Source organism: Mastomys coucha, unplaced genomic scaffold (genome assembly GCF_008632895.1).
Source record: "Mastomys coucha isolate ucsf_1 unplaced genomic scaffold, UCSF_Mcou_1 pScaffold7, whole genome shotgun sequence".
NCBI classification, from domain to species: Eukaryota; Metazoa; Chordata; class Mammalia; order Rodentia; family Muridae; genus Mastomys; species Mastomys coucha.
The window spans coordinates 75,726,066-75,743,807 of NW_022196913.1; the positions used below are offsets into that span (position 1 = coordinate 75,726,066).

General features: G+C 45.8%; 1 pseudogene; it reads right to left on the bottom strand.

The window, feature by feature from the left end:
• The window catches only part of LOC116081553, a 31,837-nt pseudogene extending 19,152 nt beyond the window's left edge, over window positions 1-12,685 (bottom strand).
• Between the last annotated feature and the right edge of the window lie 5,057 nt (window positions 12,686-17,742).

The window sequence follows — 17,742 nt, forward strand, 5'->3', positions numbered from 1 at the left end:
TTGTTTTGTTTTTTTTGTTTTTTCAAAACAGGGTTTTTCTGGATTGCTCTGACTGCCCTGGAATTCACTCTGTAGCCCAGGTTGGCCTCAAACTCGAAATCTGCCTGCCTCTGCCTTCCAAGTGCCCACCACCACAGTGCGAGCCATATTACTTGAAGTAGCTCAGTGGATTCTGGTGTAGCACTCTGTCCTCAACGGTAGCTGTCATTCAGTCATCTCTTCCCTGTGTTCTCACAGCATTCTTCCTACCATGAGGAGACATGCAGGGTTGACTGGAGTGAGAGCAGGGCCAACTGGAACAAAGGTCCTAAAAATTCAACTCCCAACAGCCACATGAAGGCTCACAACTACCTGTACAGCTACAGTGTACTGATATACATATAAAAGTAAAAGATAGTGACTGGGTTTATCTATATAAAACTTTAAGGACAGCTGGGCATGGTGGCGCATGCCTTTAATCCCAGCACTTGGGAGGCAGAGGCAGGCAGATTTCTGAGTTTGAGGCCAGCCTGGTCTACAGAGTGAGTTCCAGGACAGCCAGGACTATACAGAGAAACCCTGTCTCGAAAAAACAAAAAACAAAACAACAACAACAAAAAAAACTTTAAGGACAGCTTAGTTATGGTCTTTAACTTTCCATGAACCTGAAGGCTAATAACAAATGATGAATATTTAGCCAGATAATTGTTCCTAGTAGATATGTATATAGGCATTCTTTGTTATAAACCTCTTATTTATGACCTGAATTTATGTGTAAATTTGTAGTGACCTTTTTACCATGTGACCACACACTCTGAAAGTCATACAAGTGCTGAGAACAAAGGGCAGAGACAGACCTCACTCCCTTTCTCTCCCTGAGACTTAGAAAACAAAGGCCACTTTACAGAGGTCTTCCTCTGTGATATTATGAGATGCTAAATCAGAGACTGCAGCTTCTTGTCTCAGAGCAACCCAGACAGGTGATCCACTGCAGAAGCAAAGTATTTTACACGTAGGATGGATAGCAAATGGTTTATGGCCTAGTTTCTGAGTGGAGACAAAATGGAATAAAAAGGACTCTTCAGTTTGTCTTACCAGAAAAAGGAGAAAATATGTGTAGCTGACATTGCAGCTGGAAATCTTTGGTCCCACTTTTCCCTCTGCTGAGCCTCTGCAGAACTACTTAAGATCCTGCCTTGCAGAATTACTCCATCTGCCAGAGACCACAAGACCTCTGCTTCTCTAGATTACTCCCTGGGCTGGTCCAAGGGAACTAGTGGTGGGGTGAGGTTGGGGGGGTGAGGTTAGTGGGTAGGGTGGGAATTGGGGACATAGCATCCTGCAAAGATCAGGTGTTGGGGGATTCTGGGCAGCTGTGAAGCCGAGAGCTGAAAACATGAGAAGGGAGATCTTGTCTGATGGGAAGGTTGTAAGGGAAGCCTCATCAGCACTTTGGGGACCCTCAGGCATGAATTCCACCTACAAGGGGAGAGCAGGAAGCTTGCAACTTAGAGCTAGGTCTTAAAGCTAAACATTTAGCAGAAAACCAGAGAGGCTATTTTAGATCAGCAGTTCTCAAGCTGACCATGATCTTTTTGGGACCAAATGACCCTTTCACAGGGGTTTCCCAAGACCATCAAAAAACACGGATTCTTACATTATGATTCATTACAGTAGGAAAATTAGTTATGCAATAGCAAAAAATAATTTTATGATGGGGTCATCACAGCATGAGGAAGTGTATTAAAGGGTCACAGCATTAGTAAGGTTGAGACCCACTGGTCTAGATAAAGGGAACAGAGGCAGAGTATGCCAGTGTTTGCTGAGATGAATGCTGGCATCCTGTTCACCAAAAGCAGTTACTAAGGTGGTGAAATCCAAGGTGGAAGGAGTCGGAGGGCATGGGTTAGTTGAGAGGCTTGTGTTACATTCAAGGTGCTTTGGAAGGGGGCATGTTGGGGGCATGGTAAGGTCTGTGACTCAGACCAAGCATCCTCCCTCCATCCCACATATAAATGATGACATAACCCGGAAGAGAAGGAGCCAGTAAGGGATAAAGACCTAGGAACAGTAAGACAGGGTAAAAAGCAGGGGCTCAGGCAGTATACAACACCTGGCCACTAGCTGAAGCCCTCAGCCTCCTCTTGTCTCACCTGTCATATGGACCTTTTGTCCTGTCTTCTGCTACTGGAACAGAAAACTTCAGGCTGGATAAGTCACACATGGACTAAATAGAAATTTATTTAGCTCATGTGTCCAGAGGGTGTAAAGTCCAGGATCGAGGGGCCACATGTAATGAGGAACTTCTTGTTTCCTTATAACATAGCCTACAAGCATATGACAGACAGACAGACAGACAGACAGACAGACAGACAGACAGACAGACAGACAGATGGGGGGGCGAGTAGGAGTGGGAGAGGGAGTAGGGAAGGAGACCAAACTGAAAACAAACCACTCTCTAGAGAACCATCCATACCTGGAATAATGAGAATAACCCGTTCCTGACCACAGAGCAAATGGTCATTGTAATGAGTCATGGCTCTGTTTCAAGGCCTCTGGCTTCTGCTACACCATCAATACAGGATCCTCACTGGGACTCCTCTCAGATATCCTGTTGTTGTCCTGTGCTATGGAGGTCCTGCAGTTTTGGATTTGCAGGACTGGCCCCTTCACACATTCCAGCAGATCATAGATGGGGCAGATGTTGGAATAGGGCAGATGTTGGGGTGGGCCAGCTCAAAGTGCTAGACCTGTGCCTGCATGGTAGCTGAGTTGGTCAACCTGCCAGCTCTCCTGCACCTGAGCCACCTGGGTAAATTCTCCAGCACTGCTCCCTAGCTCATCCAAAGCTACAACTGGCCAAGGGCAAGGTCCACCCTCCTGTTCTCATGTTCTCAGAGTGGTAGGGGCAACTTATCCATACCTTTGCCACCAAGGGGAGTTCTGCTGTTCTTCCCAGGTGAGGTTCAGGACACATTCTCCCAAGTGCTGTAGCCAGTGAGGGGCTGGGCCAGCTCTCCCGTGCTCATGCTGTCAGAGCAGCTCACCTGCACCCCCACCATCAGGGTCAGCTCTACTGTGCTGCTCTGTAGGGGTGTTTCTGATGCTGAGGTCCTGTTCCCCAATTGGTTCTTGATCCATCAATTAAGATGGTAGCGGCAAGTGACCTGGGCAGAATAGGCAGGACTTCCAGGTCCCCACAGGCAGGCTAGCAGACCCAGGGGAGAGGGAGGATCGAGAGAACAAGGGAGGAGAAGGAGGGAGTAGCTACAGGAGATAAAGCCAACCAGCCATGTGAGTTTTCAGTTAGAGTGGTCAATGGTCACTCTATCTATGCCAGGGTGGCAGGGGAGGTTTACCAGTTCCCAGTCATTGAGATAGCAAAGGCATCTTAAGATTAACTGCGTGTGTGTGTGTGTGTGTGTGTGTGTGTGTGTGTGTGTGTGTGTACATGCACACACGTGCGTGTGATTCTAGGAAACCTGGGCAGGGGCTGGTAGCTCAGCCTGTTCCTGAGGCTTAAGGCTGGGTAACAAAAACTACACACTACACTGCCCAGGTGAGGGGTGGGGCCAGCTCTCCCAAGTGCCTCACAAACATTCCTAGACACACAACTCTGAGACACAGTGAGTGGTGTGTTCTCAGCCAATACATCTTGGGGTTGATTCGCTATATTGCATAAGTCAGATTCTACATTCCCATTGAGATAGAAGCCGTAGACCTCTGCATTTTACAGCTAAGGATAACTGCAGTTAATTCCCCTGCCACACTGTTTGCTGTTCAAGTGGCAGGGCCAGGCTCTAGCTCCAACGTGGCTCCTAGGTGAGAGGTTCTGACAGGAGGTTCTGTTTTCCGGCCCCACCAAGACATCTGATTTCTAAAAGGGGACTGGAAGGAAAAAGACAGCTGGGCCAGGAAGACCCTCGCTGACCAGGCAAGGCAGGTACAAGGCAGATCTCCACCTCTGTGTCAGTCTCCCAGGGCAGTAGGCGGAGCCTCTGTCATGCCCATCAGCCTCAGTGCCTGACACGGTTGGTCAAACCCAACATCATCTTTGTGTCAGAGTACTTCCATCACCAAGGTCAAGGCCCTTACTCCTTACATGGTTTAACTTTGGTGCTAGCTGGGCATCCCCTGGAAATGAACTGGTTAACCTACAAGTCAACAGAGCCTGGAGACCTAGGCAGCAGTGCCTGTCCACAAGCTTCACTTCTTTTTATTTATTTAACTGCTTAGTCTTCACCACAGCTCAATTTTGAGGTAAATAACATCATTCCTAATTTACATATAAGAAATCTAAGGTTCAGGGAAGAAAAAAAAAAAACAGTATCAAGGATTAGTTTTGTTTTGAATTCTCACCAGAGCCATACTTAAGGGCAGCAGGCACCAAGCAGGGGACCTGCCATCATCTCCCCATTCCCCGCACACTGAATCCTCCTAGACTAGAGTTTCCTCTTCCCATTCCCCCGACACTGAATCCTCCTAGCCTAGAGTTTCCTGAACTGGTTCCAGAGTGATAGAGGATGCTGTGGGTTCTCAGCTCCATCCCAATTTACCCATTTTAACAGCTAAGCAGACTCGTTCCTAATATTAAAATGATGTTAAAAACAGTCCTATAAAATCAGCTGGCTTGTCATTTTGGTATTTCCAAGTGGGAAGAGCCGGGGGTGTGAGCTGGTTGTGGGCAGTGACACACACTGCTGGCAGCAAGAGGATGAATCATTAAAACAGAGCGAAATGGAGATTCATGGTGGCTGGAGCTTGCCCGGCCCGGGGTGGGGCAAGTATCCCAGGCAAGAGTCAGGGCTTGCCCTGGCAAGCGGCAGCTCTGGACTTTAGCTTTCTTTGATCTAGACTCAGGTGACCTTCAAGGTTACTTTTGGCTCCTCTGTTTGGGGATAGAAACCCATTTTCTGTGCCTGCCATGAGCCCAATGTTTCTAATCCTTTCCAGCAGTGGTTAAGAGATCATGAGCACTGGCCTGTTGGAGTTCAGACCCAATTCCTGCTTGGTCAGTTTTCAGTGGCATGGCTTGGGCAAGCATGGTCCCTCTCTAGGCAGGCTTCTAGCTACTTAATGGGGACATCAACTGCCAATGTGTCCATGCACTAACACTTGTGCCTGTCCCCACTTATACTTCGAGGCCCTGACATCCGATGCCATGACACTCAGAGATGGAACATTTGTCATTAGGACTAAATGAAGTCATGAGGGTGGGGCCCCATGATAGGATTAATGTCCTTATAAGGAAAAAAAACCTGAAATTGAAAGTCTCCCAACTCTGTGTAAGGACACAAGGAGGCAAGGCATCTATACGCCAGGAAAACCGACGATGGTCTGGATCTGTCAGCTCACTCCTTGAGAACTATTTGTTCTTTAAGCCACACCATCTATAATATTTTCTTATGACAACCGAGATGACTAAGGGCCATTGTAAGGAGGACTAAGGATGTAACTCTGCGCCTGAGCTGGAGCAGGAAGCCTTGACACACTGTATCCGCTCCGGTCCTGCTGTGACCCTGACCTCCTGACAGCCAGATCACCTCCGGAGAAATGGCCAGCCATCCCAGGGCACCTTGGTAAACTCCTTTTAGTGCAGGTATTTCTACTTGACTCAGGGCTATCCTTGAAAATGCACACTTCAAAGACAAGTAAGCATGTCTGACCCCTGACCCTGAGGCCAGCGCTGCCTTCCCACTCATAAGCCACTGGGATGACCCAGTGTTCACACGCTTCTGAGTTCCTCACCAGGGTGCATGCTACCTCTCCCCAAGAACTGTAAGAAACAGTCTGACTGATCATTCCCTCCTGAGCCAGGAATAGCCAAAGACCTTCACTGGCTAAACATGGCCTAGCAAGGTGGTCTCTGATCCCAGCAGTTAGGGGACGGAGGCAGGAGGATCTTGAGTTGAAAGGCAACTTGAACTGTATAGCAAAACTCGTTCTTTCTTTCTTTCTTTCTTTCTTTCTTTCTTTCTTTCTTTCTTTCTTTCTTTCTTTCTTCTTTCTTTCTCCTTCCTTCCTTCTTTCTTTCTTTCTTTCTTTCTTTCTCTCTTTCTTTCTTTCTCTCTTCCTTTCTTTCTCTCTCTTTTTTTTAAGATTTATTTTATTTATTTTAAGTGTATGAGTACACTGTAGCTGTATAGATGGCCGTGAGCTATCGTGTGTGGCTGCTGGAAATTGAACTCAGGACCTCTGCTGGCCCTGCTCAATCTGGCCCCGCTCGCTCTGGCGTAATTCACTGTAGCTGTCTTCAGACGCACCAGAAGAGGGTGTCAGATCTCATTACGAGTGGTTGTGAGCCACCATGTGGTTGCTAGGATCCGAACTCAGGACTTTTGGAAGAGCAGTCAGTGCTCTTACCCACTGAGCCATCTCACCAGCCCAAGACTCTTTTTCAAAACCAAAGCAATAGTCAAAATCATCATCCTTATTGAGAAGCTACACATAGGGCTAACATGTGATGTGGTAACTCTACTTTTAGATAGAGAGATGCAACTACACACTTTTTGTGTGTGTAGATACAAATCCATAACACTGTTCATAGTAGTCAAACCCAAATGTAAACCAGTGAGCAGAGGAACTAAGGTATGTCCACACGATAGAATATTACTGAGCAACAAAAAGGAGTGGAGTGTTGATATATGCTGTACGGATAGGACTGGAAAAGGCCACACACTGCATGACTGTGCTAACATCAGGTCTACTAGCATGAGGAGTCTAAAACAGTCAGACGTGTAGACACGGGAAGTCCAGTAGTCATCAAGCCATGGAGAAAGCATGTGTTCCTTAATGGTAAAGTAAAAATGTTCTTGAGCCCTTGTTCGCAACTGTGAAGATGCTGCTAAACTGCACGTTTCAAATGGCCATGATTCTTACGATGTTTGCTAACATATTTTTTAAAATATTTCTTACTATTTTATATGTGTATGTATTTTGCCTGCATGCATGTGTGTGCACCACATTGTGCCCGGTGGCCTCGGAAGTTAGAAGAGAGCACTGGATCCCTGGAGTTACAGGAGGTGGTAAACCTCCCAGTAGTTCTGGGAACTGAACCTAGGTCCTCTGTGAGAGCAGTGAGTGGTGTTTGCAGTGGAGCCTTCTCCAGCCACCGTAACACAAGGTTTTTAAAATAGCAAACATAAAACTACGCCATTTACCGATAAGTCTCCTGAGAACGAAGGTTAGTGCTTGCTCCAGGTTGGTGTAGGGGTAATGGGGAGCCAGTTAAGGGTTTCCTTTCAGCACAATTTGGAGCTTTATGGAGGTGGTGTTTGCATAAATTTCAAACACATTAAGTGTGACTGCCTTCACCTTAAAATGGCTAATTTTATACTATGCAAATTTATGTGAATTTCACCTCGATTTAAAAAAGAGTCAGTAGATTTTATGAATCATAAAACCAAATGTATTAGGCCAGCTGGATGGCTCAGCTGGCAAAGGCGCTGCTGCCAAGCTTTAGAATTGATCCTGGGCACCCACTGAGTGGAAAAAGAATGCACAGACTCCTGGTCCTTGTCCTTGGACCCCCTGTGTGCAGCACATGCCCCCTCCCCTCACAAAGGAAGAACACATAATTTTTCTTAAATGAGAAAGGTATATTGTAATTTGGGGGTTTGGGTGTAGTTCAAGCTGGGATTAACATGTATGCACTGTGAGTTTAACCCTCTGCCCCAAACAATAACAGTAGTAGTAAAGTAATAATAATAATAATAATAATAATAATAATAAATAATAATAATAATAATAATAAAATCATGTTAACTTAGGGATACTTTCCCATATGGCAGTGTGGAGAGCCTTTGGGGGACAGCTTGGCAGGAATCTGATATTGGCCAAGGACAAGGAAATGGGCTTCAGGCAGGAATCTGACTTTGGGCCATGACAGGGAAGTAAGCTCAGATAAGAATCTAACCTTAGGCTATAATAGGGAAGTAGGTTCAGGCAGGAATTTTAATCTTAGGGTGAAACAAAAAGTAGGATTCAGGTAAGAATCAGATTTTGGGCTTGGACAAGGAAGTGGGTTTAGGTAATTTGGTCATTCTGACAAGCCCTTGGAGACAAGCCCTTGGAGACAAGCCCTTGGAGACAAGCCCTTGGAGACAGCCCTTGGAGACAGCTGTCCCGGGGATAATCATGGGACTTTGCTGACTGCCTTGCTGGTTCCTTATTGCACTGCTTGCCCTTAATATTTGCATGTAATTAAAATGGTATAAAAGCAAATTGAGAAAAATTAAACCTGCCTTCAGTCTCAGATTTGACTGGGGTCATGCTACAATGTTGTCTAACTGTCTGTTTTCCTTTTAATCCTCACTCTTGCACTGGAGAACCTGTTGACTGAGTGAGTGGGCTTGGTCATGAGAGCTTTAAGAAAGGTTCTGAGCCCGGCGGTGGTGGTGCACGCCTTTAATCCCAGCACTTGGGAGGCAGAGGTGAAAGGCTGGAGAATCTTAGAATTTAAAATGAGGGCATTTAATAGAAATGTATGTATAATGTACAACCTTTACCTAAAAAGGGGCATGGAAAACCTCTGTAACAAGCCAAAAATGTGAAGTAGCCAGTTCCAGGAACTTGGCTAACTCAGCCTCAGGGCTCTGGTTCCCGAAACCTGCCCCTCCTGACTGATCCACAATGAGGGCAGAACTAGGAATGAAGGTCTACTGGTTTATGAGGCCCTCCACCCCATGGACCAGTAGATGAAGATTACATTCCTAGAACAAATACGTTCCCCTTCCTAACTGAATACCTTGGGTTGGGTCCCTCTGAAATTTTCCACTGTTTTTATGTTATGTTTCCTTGGTAACCCTCTCCCCGCCCCCAGCTTGTGGTCTTTCCCTTTAAATACCCCTCACTTCTTGTGTTCGGGATCAAACTCCTCTGGCCAGCATGGTCAGGAGATCGACCCCGGTACTGGCCTATCCCAAATAAACCTCATGTGATTGCAGCAAGTTTGGTCTCTCGTGAATTATTGGGTGGTCACATCATCCTGAGACTTGAGTAAGGATCTCCCCAGTTCTGGGGGTCTTTCAGAGGCAGGAAGATTTCTGAGTTTGAGGCCAGCCTGGTCTATAGAGTGAGTTCCAGGACAGCCAGGGATACACAGAGAAACCCTGTCTTGAAAAAAACCAAAAAAAAAAAAAAGAAAGGTTCTGAATTTGTTAAAACTGTCTGGGAGAGACACAATACACAGGTCTATTCACCTCAAACAGGAAGCCCATGACAGACCACAAAGTCCCACTTGGTGAACTATGAATTTTATGGAGGTTATTTATAGGAACATAGGAGAGGGGTTCCTTATAGAAATGGAATGGCTCAAAGATAACTCAAAGTGAAGTAATAAAGTAAAAAACAAAATTTTGAGAATGTAGAAATAAAGTAAAATGGGGGGGGGCATGTTCTAGCTCCTGTAAGCAGCAAGCAATGTGGAAACAAAGTTTTACAGTAGCAAGCAGCAGCTTTAAACACTGAAGTTGTGTTTCAGAGATACCCAAGGACATGCTGTGAAAACAAAGTTCTGGTGGTCAGAATGTTCAGACAGAATGACCAGGCTATTCTGACTAAACTAAGTAAGGCCAAAACAAAAATAACTGGTGGTCGCAATGACGTTAAGGTCCACCAAAACAAGACTAGCAATTCTCGAAAGAATCCCCCAACCCCTCCCTGTGGTGAATTTCGAAAAAGACCACAAACTGTCACCCTAACCTTGCTGATGAAATCCCCACCACCACCACCTAGTAACTCAGCCCCTTCCCAGGGAGTTTTCAAGGCCAGGTGCAAAGCTGGATAGGGAAGTTGGCTGACTAAGCCAAGAACAGCCCCCTGAGCAAGCCAAGCCAACCTTTGTCCTGTGTTCCACCAACCAGAGTAAGCCAGCTAGCCTGAAATCTGCAGAAGTCTGCCCTCATAAAATCATAAAAGATGCGTGCTTTCTGTGTTTGAGGTCGACCCCCCTGTGAGGGTGGGCAATCCCACGTACATGGATCAATAAGCCTCATGTTATTGCAACGATCTATTGTCAATCTGCAATCTGTGGATTGAGCCAAGTTTACAACAAAAGCCCACTCCATCTCACAGAGCTGAGAACCTGGAGCACACTGCACAGCCTGCAGGCAGCTCCTCAGCAGGTTGGAAGGTGTCCTTTCCAGGTGGTTCAGTTCATCTAAGCCTCTTCCAGGCAGGACCACGGGGACTGGGGAACTTGGTTGTGTGTTACAGGTCTTGTGAAGCAGTCAGGGAGATGCTGCTGGCACAGAACTTCAAGCCAGCAGCAGTGCCCTAGTTCCTAGAGTGTGTCTTCTCAGACCTTGTTGTGGCTTTGCTGCCCGATAAGGCTTTCAGCCATGGGACTGAATGCCTTCAAGGATTCTCTGACATCTTTAGGACCATAGCAACCTGCTTCATTACAGTTAAATGTATGATCCCACTAGGAGATGAGGAACACCTCCATTAAAAGTTTGGAGAGAGACCCGGTGTCCTCGCCAGCTGCAAGTCACATCTCTAGTCCCCTCTGGCTAATCAGTAGAATGCTTTGGCCAATGGGACTCCATTCTCCAAAGGTTTTGGGCCTTGCAGGTTACAGGGGAGCATTTTCTGCTCTGGTTTTCGTTTTTTTTTCAATCTGATGAAGAGACAGGCAACAAAACAGAAAGGAGGGACTGAAGGGATGGATGGCTTGCTGGATGAGAGCTTGCTAATTGAGCTCTCTTGAGCTTGGAGTTTGGATCCTAACCCCATGGAAAAAGCCTAGTGTGGTTGTGTGAGCCCAGTTCTGCACAGGGCTTAGGAGGATGGTTGGAGTTTCCTGGTAGCTAGCTACCTCCAGGTTCACAGACAAGCCATAAGGTGGAATGATAGAGAATACCCACCCAACCCCAGAGAGAGGTGGAAATGCCCAAGGCGGCAGATGCAACCTAGGACGAACAAGCTCATAGCAGCCTGAGGCACTCTAAAAGGTTCCATAAAGACCAGCATCTGGGGGCAGTATCTGTAAAGTAATGGGTCCAGCCACACAAAATAACAGGCTGGCTGGGAGGTGGTCATGCACACCTTTAATCCCAGTGCTTGGGAGGCAGAGGGGGGCGGATTTCTGAGTTCGAGGCCAGCCTGGTCTACAGTGTGAGTTCCAGGACAGCCAGGGCTACACAGAGAAACCTTCTCTCGAAAAAAAAAAAAATCAAAATAATGAATAGATACTAACATAACATTGTATGACATTGATAGGATGGTTAATCTGAAATTGTCTAGATTGGTTCTGGAATCACAGGCATTGGCAGGGTTAACTGAGTGGGCAGTGCCTCCCTGTTTTGGCTCAGGGAACACCAGTGCTGCTTGGCCCAGGGTGCCTACCTCCTGGTTGCTGCTGCTGTTTGCTGCCGTCCTATGAAGTGTGTGTGCCTCCTAACATGTTTACACTGAAGATCAGCAGTGCTCCAGCAATCCCCTTGCTCTGCCAGAAGGCCCAGCATTTGTGCTCTCAAGGGTGGAAATGTAGCGTTCCCGCACAGAGATTTTGGAGAAGAGGCATCATGACTATCTCGGTGCTCATCAGCTAGGGCTTAGGATGGGAAGAGACTACTGCAGGGTGTGCTAGAGCGGAACTCTGCCATGCTCCTCTCTAGACACCCCAGGGTACTGAGCCCTTTCTTCCCCAGAGCAATGTGGATGTCAGTCATAAACCTTTTAGAAGACCCTAGATGGGACCCTACCTGCCTCTTCTTCCCTATCACCTTCAGACTCTACACCCAGGCCTCTGGTTTGTACAGATGTGTCTTTTCCTTTGTGCTCCCTGGCCCACCGTGATCCTGATCTGATGGGAGGCATCCTGTAGGCATTGTGTAACCTGGATTTTAGAGGCCAGTTGTGGCCACGTTTTAGGAACTTGACTCATGGGATGTGGGTGGCAGTGTCACACCTTCTCTTGATGCAGCTATGTCAAATGTGAGGGGGTGAATAGTCTTTTGCTGTTTTCTACTTCATCTTTATTAAAAAGATTCAACTGCAGCGGGGCAGTGGTGGGGCACGCCTTTAATCCTAGCACTTGGGAGGCAGAGACAGGCAGATTTCTGAGTTTAAGGCCAGCCTGATCTCCGGAGTGAGTTCCAGGACAGCCAGGGCTACACAGAGAAACCAAAAAGAAAACAAAACAAAAAAGACCTAACTGCAGTGCTCTGGACACTAGAGAATATTTCCTCAGTGGGCTGTTTTTTTCCAGGCTAAAAGCCATGAAGTAAAAGACATTGGATTCTGATATCTTAGAAGATGACTGACACCCCCCCCCCCCAAAAAAAAAGGTTTTTTTGGTGAGTCAATCTTATTTAAGTTGGATGCCTTATGAACAGAGGCCGAAGAGCAACCACAAAGGCCTTACCTGCCTGGCTTCCCCACCCCCACATCTACCATTGGTCTCAGCTCTGGCAATCAGTGCAGGAGGATGTCTGATTCCCACGCTGTTATCAGGATCCTCTCAACAGCTGCAGCAGAGCGTGGAAGAAATCCTTGCCTGTGCGAGCTTTAGGTGTCAGCCAGTGGGAGGTAAGGCATGGTGTCTTCTCTAACAGCTCATGGCACACATTTAATGTCATGCAGTAAGTTCTTCAGAGAGATGACAGTTCATGGGGATGGAGCTCTGGTTGCAGAGGGCTTCTCTGGGGCACTCACAGATGGGCTTGTTCCCCTGTGACTGCAGAAATGGGGTGTGGTGGCACATGCTTATAACCCAGCCCCCCAGCCCATGTGGTCTCTTCCTACCATACGGATCCTAGGACTGACCTCAGGACTTACAGGTTCTTCAGAAAGCACCTTTACCTGCTGAGCCATTTTGCTGGTCCTAGTTTTTTTTTTTTTTTTTTTCATAGACAGGTTCTCACTATGTAGCCAAGATGGCCTTGAACTTGTAGCAATTTTCCTGCCTCTGCCTCCTGAATCTGTGCCACCTTACCTGGCTACAGTTTGTTTCCTGTTTTTAAATTTTTTATGTACTCTGAAATTTTCATAAATTTCGATTATACAAACCATTTGATCATACTTGGTCATACCACTGTCTTCCTCCCACCCCAGCCAATGCCCCCATCCCAGCTCTCAGCTTCGTGTCATGCTTTAATTAATAATTCCAAATCCAGCCAGCATGAGACATCACGGTGACATTTAGAACAAAGGGTCTATTTCTTCCCTCACCACTGCACAGGGTCCCCAGCTCTCCCCATACTCCTCCTTCCTGACCCACCTGTCCTTTCACTCACCCCCCTCCCTACTTCCTCACCTGAGATTCCTCTCCTCAGGCTCCTTTCTAGGAACATAAAAGACTGGGAGGTTAGCCTCCTAGGCAAATGACTTGCCACAAAGAATCCAATCCCGGAGTCCATGATAGAGCCAACTCCCAAAAGTTGTCCTCTACATGCCTACATTCCCCTCCACACACACACCAAATAATAATGGTAACAGTAATATAATATGTTTTAAAAAGTGAATAAGAATCCTTTAGAAAAAGCAAAGTTACTATCTGCTGTCATCAGGCATAAAATATTTTCCTTCCTAAAAGAAGCAAGCTTGTTCTGGTTAATGTTTGCTTTAAAGTCATGCTTTAGTCTTTAGAAACAAAAAAACAACCCGGAAACAAATCAACCCCTAAAAGCTGCATTTTAAAGAGTTTTACTATTTTTTAATTATGTTTGTGTGAGTAGATTCTGGAGAACACCAGAGGTTTGGTTTCCTGGGGCTGGAAGTACAGGTGCTATGAACTCTTATATGCTAAGCTCTCTCTCCATAGTTGATGTCTGGTTATAGTTGATTCATGTGCATCCTATCAAAGTAATTTGCTTGTCTCTAGGCTTTTTGCTACATCAGTCCAGGGAGCTGTGACTATAGATGGTTCTCTGGCTTTTCATGTCTACAGGACAGCCAGGGCTATACAGAGAAACCATCTTGAACCCCCCCCCCCCCAAAAAAAAAGTTTTCCTTACAAATTTTTTTTTCTTTTTCTTTTGACAGGGTTTCTCTGTGTAGCCCTGGCTGTCCTGGAACTCACTCTGTAGACCAGGCTGGCCCCGCTCAGAAATCTGCCTGCCTCTGCCTCCCAAGTGCTGGGATTTAAGGTGTGCGCCACCACTGCCCAGCCTTACAAATCATTTATCAGTATCAGCAAGCTAGCCTAGATCTCTAAATTTTACTTTTGGCAATTTAATGCAGGTATCCATTTTTTTGTTTGTTTGCTTTGTTTTTTGAGACAGGGTTTCTCTGTATAGTCCTGGCTGTCCTGGAACTCACTCTGTAGACCAGGCTGGCCTCGAACTCAGAAATCCACCTGCCTCTGCCTCTGCCTCCCAAGTGCTGGGACTAAAGGCGTGCGCTACCACTGCCTGGCTGCACGTATCCAATATTTAAAAAATGATTTCATACATGTGGGCAATATCTTGAATATATCCACTTATTACTCTCATCCCCTTCCTCCCCCACTGAACCTCTCCTTTTAAACTAGTTCCACCTCCCAGGTTCATGTCTTTGTATGTACAACTGAATAGTGGACAAGAGGGTTACTTGAGCTGAGGCAACATATCAGTGACTGACTAGACCACTCAGACTCCTTACCCCATCAACCCATTTTCAGTAGCAAGGCCTCAGAAGTCCCAAGCCCCAAATCATGCTAAAAAGATGCTGGAGTGGTGGTGCAAGGAATCCCGGCAGCATGGCCTTATGATTGCAAGCATGTGTCCAGCAGCTCCCGGCTTCCCCATTCTCCAGGTGGACTATATCCTAGTTTGTCTGTTCTTCCCCTCAATGTTTTTGTGCCTGTCACAATGGAAGAAAACCTGTGAATTGACACTATTTCCCAAGCCTTTGTAACTCCCATCCCTCCAGCACAGTAAAAGAAGTTTCTCAAGTAATTTGGGTCCACTGATGTGAACAATCTGATCTTTAGTTATTACTGGTTTAGACTTTTATGAACTGCCCCAATAGAACTAAGCCTTCCTTTGACTCAATATAGCATTCCCTCACTTCCCCTGAGGATCAACTACATTCCCTCCACTCCTGAAGATTTTATAACTATCCTGACATATTAATACCCACAGATTTTGCTGAAAATGCCTATTCCTGGGCTCTTACCGAAACAGCAGAATTACTGAGAGTTGGAAGGAGTCACTATCTAGGGCAGGTTGTCAGTCTAAAGCATTAGGAACCACAACAGCAGTATTTAGGCTGCTGAACATGAACCTGGTGTTCCTCTCTACACCCTACACCGGCCCCAAATCGGAGTAAATCTTCCTTAAACGTCTAACCCGCACTTACTTTTTGCACTTGTGCATGCATACCAGTCTCCATATGCCTACAGAGGTCAGAGTACAAAGTCCCCTCCACTCTACCATGTGGATTCCATGGTTAGAAAGTGGGTCATCAGGCTTGGTGCTAAGCACCTTTATTAACTGAGCCATCTTGGTAATACAAATTCCTTCCATCTTGCTACCTTTCCTGTCCAGGCTCCCGTACGGATCACTCCAATAGTACTAAACTAAACAAATCTGACGCTGCTCACCAAACTGCAGTTGGTCCAAGTCGACACCTGTTAGGATAGTTGATGGGGCAAGAAGCCTGGTGCTGGATTGGAAACAGCACTGCAGAGGATCAGAGTAGGTACGGGATCTGGACCCACAGATGTACTACTGTCATGGTCTCCAGACCAGCTTGCACCTGGTAGCTTCCTGAAGCTAGCCCCTCCACCTCTCCACACTCAGGAGTGCTTCAGCACCTTCTGAATCCAAGGTATTTAAGAGCACTCATGGGATGCTCCAGCCACAACATTCTTGGGTCAGTGTTTAGAACCTATGCGAGACTTGGGTTTACAATCACTTGATTTCATGGTCAAGTTGGGGTCTAAGATAGCAAGCTTTAAGAAGTTGTCTTGCAAATTGCCAAGGATGCTTTAGATCATGGTGGGACTAGTAACTACTTTGTGAGACAAGTCCATGCTTAGCCTATTTTCCTCAATGCTGTTACCCATACCCCCTCTTGGCAGCAACAAGCTCTCAACCGCAAAAGCCTGTAGGTCAAAATTCCTCTTGCCCCAGCACAGAATTGCTGCTCAACTTTGCACAGCACAGCTCTGGTTGTTTTAAAGATAGAATTGTAGTATTTATTACACTCATACAAAACACTGCTGGATTCAACAATTTCCTGGCTTTATGTTGTATTTGTTGTATTAACAAAACAGACGTGAAGCCTTGATTTGGGACAATTAGGGAAATAAGTTAAAAACAAATTTATTATTCAAATTCCAAAGGGTGGAAAATTTGAAGTTGCAAATCTTTCTCCATCTATTGGGCACTATTCATAAAAAACATCAATAACTAGTAGCAGGTAAGTATCACAATTTCAGAATGAAACTAGTTTAGCAATGTCTAATGCATATGAATAAGCCAATTAGGTAAATGTGACAGGTTTCAGGTAGCATTTGTAATTTACTCAAATGAGATGAAATCCTGCTGCCCATTGCTTAATTCTCCTCAGCCTGGGAGCTGAGGCAAAATCAAGGTATTGAGTTGTAAAGGAAGATGGGTCATGGCACCACATGTGTGGTCATTTCTCCAGAAAACACCCCACCCCACTGCACCTTATCTGAATGCAGTATTTGTAATAATTTGTCCAATAGAACTGGGATTTCAGAATGTAATCAGATCGTCATGAAGCAAGCCAGAGAACATGCTTGGGATTTCTCTCCCCCTCACCATTGAGACTCACTGCCTCCCATCATCAATATTTATTGAGCATTTACAGTGTACTAGGCACAATAGAACATACAGAAAACATTGTCCCTGCTCTGGAGGAGCTTACATTCTAAAAGAAAAAAAAATACACCTCTTGTAAAATGGCATTTTTGTTTGGTGTTTTCTGTAAAGTACTGAGGAAATAGTCAGTAGGGTGTGAGCTTTGGGTGTGACTTAGCCCCATCATTATTTGAGGAGAGGAGGAGGAAGGATTTTAAAGGGAGACGGTGACAGACCATTCAGGGCAGGATTTCCAGGGAGATAAACACAAGCTCAACTGAGGAGAGCTGGGCTGTAGAGAGGATGAGGGGAGGCTGTGGGATGCAAGCAGAGGAAGCAGGTATCTTAGACACTGAGTGGAGCCAGAAAGATCATGCGGCCTTTTCCCAAATACATGGCCACCAAGTTGGAATGGTTGGTGACGAGACAGTAAAAGGGAAGTGAGCCTGTGCTCAACATGGAAATAGAGGACTGGAATCCCAGGCAGACTGTAAGAGCATCAGGAAATTCTTAAAACCAACAGCAACATGGAAGCACAGAACTTGACACTTAATGCTGCCCAGTGTCAGTCACATGGGCCAAGAACATTGTGGCTTCCTAAGTTAGAAAATGCCATAGACCAAAATTTTAAATGGAACACATTACCTTTTGCCAATCACCCCCCACCCCATAAAAGTCCACTTCAATTGTTGAGAAGGAAGGAGTAAGGGGAAGAGTGTGGGACAAGGCTGAGATGGAAGCTACATTAGCGTTTTTTGTTATGATAAACTTTGCATTCAAAATTGGTAAAAGCCCAGTAGCTGCCAAGAGGGAACAAGGAGACAATTTCCTTAGAGAAGTCTCAAAACCAAAAGACTAATTTACATGAAAAGCTGTAGAGAAAAGTAGTTGAAAAGTCCATTCATAAAACTTTTATTCCACTTACATGAACTTTAATACATGTGTTCTTAACAATTATGCTTGGATTGTTCATGAAAATTTCATAAGACATTAAAACAAAGCTAGCCAT